Here is a 7,500-nt window from a genome sequence, read left to right on the forward strand (position 1 = left end):
GTGTGTGTGTGTTTGTTTATGTGTGTGTGCAAGCGTGAGTGTGCGTGTATGTGAATGCCCATATATTTGTAGGCATGTGTCTTAATTTCAAACTGTTCCTATGAGTAAGCGCCGAGGTATTTGTATTCGAAAGAGGCATATGTCAACCCAGAACCTCATTTACCAGACTCTACTAAACAGATTACCAAATTACCCACCGGAAATCCTATACGTATCGGAATACTAATCACGCAGTCAGATCATCTCCGTAACAGTGGCTAATGCAGCTTCGTCTTGGAGTCTCATTAAGGTGAAGGAGCAACTGATTACCTTTAGACACTTCGTCGATAAAGGAATCCCGGTCTTTGCCTTATCTCGCTTTCATATCTGTTTCCTTTATCTCGTCCATCATTTTTTTTATCCTTCGTCTTTTTGTTATCCTTGATTTTATTATTCCCTTTTTTACCTCCAAGCCCATGCATCTTAAGAAAATACTAATGCTATAATAGTAGAATGTATATGATGCCTAGTATATTTATTTACGACCACCTGATTTTAATTTGTGTATTTACAAAAGAAAAAAAAAAATCTTTTACCGTCCCTCTATTTATCCTCGCATCTTTTCCTCATCCACCTTTTCATCATTCCATCATTCCAAATCGACACCAAACTCCACCTTCCCAAGAAATGAACAGAAGACGAAGGAGTCGGTAACCCAGCATGACGTGTAGCTCAGCGTGAATTCAGTCCCGGAAGAGAGAGGCTATGACGCAACCGGCATAGCGCCTCGTCTTCCGCTAGTCTGGCCTCTGTTGTTGTCTCAAAGCAGTGACACGTAATTGCCCTGTTAATACTAAGCCCTTACATCCCCCATAATGTAATTTCCGACCAATCAGGCTCAGAGATGAGCCCCACCCCTCCCCCGCCCCCTCTCAGTCTTCTTGGTTATCATCCTGAGAAATCGCTCTTTTTTTCTTTTTGGGGGGATTATTACTGTGGTATTCGACGGGTTGGATATTTTCGATTGGTGATTGTTCTGTCTTAATTCTTACGGCCGATCTTCCTTTACTTAGCGGCAATGAGATTTCACCGTGTTGTTACATTGTTATCTGTAGTGTTGCTATGTTTGCTACCGTAACCCGGATAAACTCGTCTAGTATAACAGAGTGCCCTTAGTATAAAAGAACCTCTTACATGGGTTACTATAGGGAACAGGACTTGTAAACTGCAATTCCGATATAGCTCCATTTGATATTCAAGTTGGCCAGTTTCGCGATTTCGCAATTAATTCCACGGATATGGTACGCCATGTTTCACTCACGTGCTAATAAATAGCCTAAAATAGAAATGTAATGCCATTATATATGTAACCATCCATACCACAGCTTGCCCACGCCTATGCAGTTAGCCAGGGTGGTAAATAAAGGACTAAACTAAACTAAAGTGCTAATAGCTTCCTTGCTTGAGGTACAAAGAGTAACATGATTATAGAATTTCCATAGATTTGTTAAAAAAATACAATAACACTTATATCCTGAATCTGTAACGCATCATGGCCATAGATTAACTAGTCGGAATGGTTGCCTCAATGAAGGACCGAGCTAAACTAAGCATTCGAAACGGAGGCTAATCTGCTAATCCATTGGATCAATTAACTGCCATGCATTCCACGATTTTGGCAGCGATATTACCTGATGTGGAACAAACACATATGCATACACACATGCACACACACACGCGCGCTCGCACATACATACGCCCACGTAAAAACACAGACACACACACACACACACACACAACACACACACACACAAAAAAAAAAACACACACACACACACACACACACACACACACACACACACACACACACACACACACACACACACACACACACACACACACACACACACACACACTTTACAGTGTCTTTGGCTTGTCTTCTCTTCATCGAATTTACTAGTCTTTCATACCTTTGCAGAATCTATAATTTTGAAAAAAGGTTTCCATCATTAGGATATTTTGCATTTGATATAGAATTTTGCTTTCTTTCTCATGTTTTTTACTCATTATCTTTTCTCTCTCTCTCTCTCTCTCTCTCTCTCTCTCTCTCTCTCTCTCTCTCTCTCTCTCTCTCTCTCTCTCTCTCTCTCTCTCTCTTTCTCTCTCTGTCTGTCTGTCTGCCTGTCTCCTCCCTCTCTCTTCTCTCTCCTCCCCCAGTACTTCCTATCTATCCTTCTCTGTTACTCTTGTTTTACTATTAGCCATCGCTTCTGGTCTACCATATCAATTTCATCATATTAGTTTTCTCATGCTGCAATTTTCTTTTTTTATTATTATTATTTTCATTATCTATTGGCCGTATTTGTTTTATTTTCAATATTGTCAAAATTCATTATCCATCATTCTTGACTCTCTCTCCCATTCAACATTCCATTTCCTCTCTATTATCATCTTTTCCTCCATAGGTATCCGTTTATTAGTTTGCTCTTTAGCCTCTTCCCCTCCCCCTCACTCTGTCTTTCCCCTCTTCTCTCACTCCGTTTCTCTTTATTCTTTCATCGTCCTTATACTTCAACTTATTATTAATATTATTACCCCTCATCTCCCTTTTCCCTCACACCCCTCACCCATCTCCCTCACTCATTCCCCTCACTCATTTCCCTCCCTTACCTATCCACCTTCTCCTTCACCTCCATTGAATCATCCCCTTTCTCAACCTATCCTTATCCTTTCTTTCTTTCAATTACTCCCTCCCTCATCCCTTCTTCTCTCTCTCCCCTCCTCTCCCTCACCCTCTTCAAACCAGTCCCCTTTTATCACCCTTCCCCCATCCCCCTATCTCCTCCCTCTCTCTCCCCCCTTCTCCCTCCCTCCCTCACCCCAATTCCCTCTATCTCGTTATCCCTTTGTTTATATTTCGCTCCGCCCATAAACCCCCATCAAGGTTTTAAAAGCCCCTCCCCCTCCACCTCACCCTTCCCCCACCCCCCAAAAAAAGATAAAAAAACATAAAAAAAAAAAAAAAAAAAAAAAAAAAAAAAAGAAAAACATTAAGTGTCAACCAGGCGATAGTTTACGGCCTGGCCTCATCACGGTAATGGGATCTCGCATTCCGCTTGCCTCATTCGTTAAGCGTCGTTCTCTTCTCTCGCCTCGTGAAGCAAGGGACTCACTCGCCGTCCTCACGCCTCAGGGGACCGGTTGATAGATTTCGTTTTTATTTTATTCTATTTCTATTTTTTTTTTAATTTATTGATTGGTTGGTTGGTTTATTTACTTATGTATTTATTTGTTTGTTTATTATTATTATGTATATGTATTTTTTAAAAGGGGGGGGGTTATGGTGATATTTTTCGTTTAGATTTTTTGGTTTTGATCTTTACGGTTTTCTGATTTTTTTTTGTGACAGGTTCCTTCTAAATCTATGATTCTCTCTCTCTCTCTCTCTCTCTCTCTCTCTCTCTCTCTCTCTCTCTCTCTCTCTCTCTCTCTCTCTCTCTCTCCTCACACACACACACACACACACACACACACACACACACACACACATACACTTACTCACTCTCTATCTGTCTCATTCTCTCTCTGTCTCTAGGGAGCCATGGAAGTTTTAAAAAAGTGTGAGGACATTGTTAGAAATGAAGAGGAATGTTTATATATCAACTGTGTGTGTGTGTGTGTGTGTGTGTGTGTGTGTGTGTGTGTGTGTGTGTGTGTGTGTGTGTGTGTGTGTGTGTATGTATATGTATATGTATATGTATATGTATATGTATATGTATATGTATATATATGTATATATATATATATATATATATATATATATATATATATATATATATATATATGTATATATGTATATGTGTATGTGTGTGTGTTAGTGTATATATATGTATTTATACCTGCATATGTAACTGCACTCCAGATAATGAGATCGTAGCGTGCAGTCTTTAGAGCAAGGTTTCGTCAACATTCTTACTGCATGCGGCTAGGATGGCCATATGCTGAACTAAATTTGGCTTCTTTAATACACACACACACACAAGTTACTCTTTTGAAAGAATGAAAATCGGAGGTCCATTTTCTCCTCAATTACGTTTTCTTTTTCAGTGTCTGTGGCTGGGCCGTGCAACCCCCCCTCCGCGCATCTGCCATTTGGGAAGAACTATAAAAAACAAGAAAATAAAGTAGAAACAGAAAAAAGAAAAAAAAAGGAAAGGAATTAAACACAGGTATCAGCGCCAGGTACCATTTGTCCAACGCGCGGTTCAGTCACGGATTTAGTGGGAACGGCGTTTTCCTTAACATTTTTTTAAAACTGATGCTTAAACCGATTTGGTTCTTATTTCATTCTCCCCTTTCCGAAATTCTGCGCATGGTCCTCGCCTATAGCACGATGAAAAAGAAGGAGAATATTTTTTTTCTCTGTTCAAAGGTCGGATAGGGAAAATGACGCTGGCTTTATTCTTGCATATAAATTTGATGACTATAAAGAGGTTATTGGTTTTTTGCAATAAGATAAGGTGGCAGCCTTTGTAACAATTACTTTGATGACTGGATTATCAATATTGCTGATGCTTCCTCTATCATCTTATTATTATTATCCTCCTTACTATTATTACCATTACTATTGTTATCATTATCGTTTTAAGGTTATCACAAATTATCAATATTATTGATGCTATTTGCTAGACTGGACTTATTATTGTTATCATTCACATTAATGCTGTCATCATTATATATAATTTGTTACTACTGTCAGTATAATTCTTATTATCTTTCAATTATGTGTTTATTCTATATATGTCTATTGGCGTATTCATCAAAATAAACTCGCAATATCTGTCTATATCTCTCTTCTCTCCATTTGCCTCCTTCCTCTTTATCTGTTTCTATTCATTCCTACTTTCTTTTCGTCCCGGTCTGTGTGTGTCCCTTCTCCCGTTCTTTATTTTCTCGACTGATTTCTCATTTCTCTTTTTCTTTTTTCTCATCCGCATTTTTTCACATAAAAAAAAAAAATATATCCCATCTTTCTCATTTTTTCCCCCTCTCATTTCATCAACTCTTATCCTATTTTCTCTTTACACTCTTACCATGCACTTCTTTCACTCTCAGCCTTAATTCCTTTCACTCTTATTCTTTGTTTCTTTCATCATCCTGTTTATTGGTCCATCTTTCATGCTTTTCGTATCCGCCTTCCCTTTACGTAAACAAAGTGGGTTGCTGGCAAAGGGAGACATAACCTCATTATCCAAGAGACGCGAACATGCAAGAGAGATAGAAGCTAAGAGAGAGAGAGAGAGAGAGAGAGAGAGAGAAGAAGACAGAGACAGACAGACAGACAGACATAAAGAGAGACAGCGAGAAGGAGAGACAGAGAGAAGGAGGGAAAGAGAGAAAGAGAAAGAGTGTAAAAGAGAAAGAGTGAGAAAGAGAAAGAGTGAGAAAGAGAAAGAAAGAGAAAGAGAGAGAGAGAGAGAGGAAGAGTTAAGAAGGAAGAAAGAGAGAAAGAGAGAGAGCAATGGCTACATAACTGGTAACATACAGATAGACAAACAGTTAGATACAGGCAGGTAAACCCATAATTAACCGGAGGGGGGGGGAGAAGGGGAGGGTTGGGGGCGACTTGAGGTGTAGTGCGCATCCAACAAACTCTTTCTTAAGCTGAATAAAACGTCTAGAGGACTCTCGATGACGGCGACGAATGTTCGTGCTAAATGCTTCGACCAACTTCCGACGCTGACAAGCTGATTAAACTTGCTGAAGGGAGATGCTTAGTCATTTTCGAAGTCAGTTAATAGGTTGGAAGTCAGTGTTGAGTATTACGACACACGGTTGCTTAAAGTGATAATTATATATATATTATAACTGAATGTGTCATACGAGTTTCTGAGGAATTAGTATGGATGTAATGCGTGTATGTATTTCTCAGTAATATGTATCAAAGAAAATAAAATGTGGAAAAATCGCAAGGGCCACTGTCAGTAGCACGGTATTTGCCTTCGACAGGTGACGTATCTGAGATAGTACTTGAGGGCACTTGAGCACTTGAACACACATACAAACGCACGCACGGAAATATCACACACACACACACACACACACACACACACACACACACACACACACACACACACACACACACACACACACACACACACACACACACACACACACACACACACACTCACTCACTCACAAACGCAAAAAGTCAACACAATATCAAGCAGTCACCCCTAGAAAAAGAATACGAAACAAGGATCCGTTTTCTATCACTCAATGCCCGTGGCCTTTTTCCACGCAGGCGAACGAAAGGTAATCAGAGGCGTAACGCAATAAAGACCGCTAAGTAAGACCAGAAAGTGTACACAATACCCGCCCGGGAAACGAATTAGGGTCTTTTCATTTTCGGTGGAATCGGTTTCAGGATTAAGTCATTGCGTGGTCTATTTTTCTCACTATCTTTTTTCTCATGTGGATGTATCGTCCATACCAGATTTTTTTTGTTTTGTTTTGATAAAGAAGTATTTCATCATCTACAGAACAGAGGGCATGACACTGATCTAATTATATGCCACGATTGGATATGTGTAAGGAGATTATATGCGACTGTAAACAAAGGCAACGACGCCCGGCCTTGCGTGGGATGACCGCCATTTTTCCGAAGATCGATTTGCTCTTGACGATATTTGCTCGGGATCGCATTATCAGTCACGCCATAAACATATATATATATATATATATATATATATATATATATATATATATATATATATATATATATATATATATATATATACAATCCCCTTCCAAAAGTATTTAACTTTTGGAACAAGTGGATATTATTTAAATCAGAGGTGAGAGACATCATTTTAATTAATTTTTTTGCAGAAGTTTGATGACTTATAAAGTGTTTACATTTCGTTATCAAAGTCGATCAAGTAGTTAGTTTTCGATGAACAAAAATTAACTAACTGATGGAATTACGAATTCTCGTAGACTTTGATGATTTGTTTTAGCAACAACAACGGAAAATTAATGACTTTCTGAGTCGAAAATGTCAGAAACGGTAATCATGATTAAAAAGATAAAAGTGATAATAACTAAGATCACTATAATAACACTAAAAATGCTCTTCATAATTGCAACAGTAATAGTAATAATAATAATAATGACAACAATAATGATAATAATAATAATAATAATAGTACTAACAATATTGATAATGATAATGATAGCAATAATAATGGTAATAATACAAATTATAAAGATAATAATTATAATGATAGTAATAATGATAATGATTAATGATAAAGGTAAAAACAATAGTGATAAAATAATAATGATGATGATAATGCATACAGTAGCAATAATGATAACAACAATAATAATTCTGATGTTAATATAAATAATAATGATAAACATAATGATAATTGTATGATAATAAAAGTAACAATAAGCATAATAATAATGATAATGATAACGGTAATAACAGTAATAATAAAATAATAATAATAGCAA

The 7,500-nt window shown here is 37.7% G+C and overlaps 1 pseudogene; it reads right to left on the bottom strand.

Moving 5' to 3' along the window:
- Nucleotides 1–7,500, bottom strand: part of LOC119590068 — a 35,225-nt pseudogene that overhangs the window by 8,158 nt on the left and 19,567 nt on the right.

The sequence above is a fragment of the Penaeus monodon genome, chromosome 26 (genome assembly GCF_015228065.2).
Source record: "Penaeus monodon isolate SGIC_2016 chromosome 26, NSTDA_Pmon_1, whole genome shotgun sequence".
In the NCBI taxonomy this organism is placed as follows: Eukaryota; Metazoa; Arthropoda; class Malacostraca; order Decapoda; family Penaeidae; genus Penaeus; species Penaeus monodon.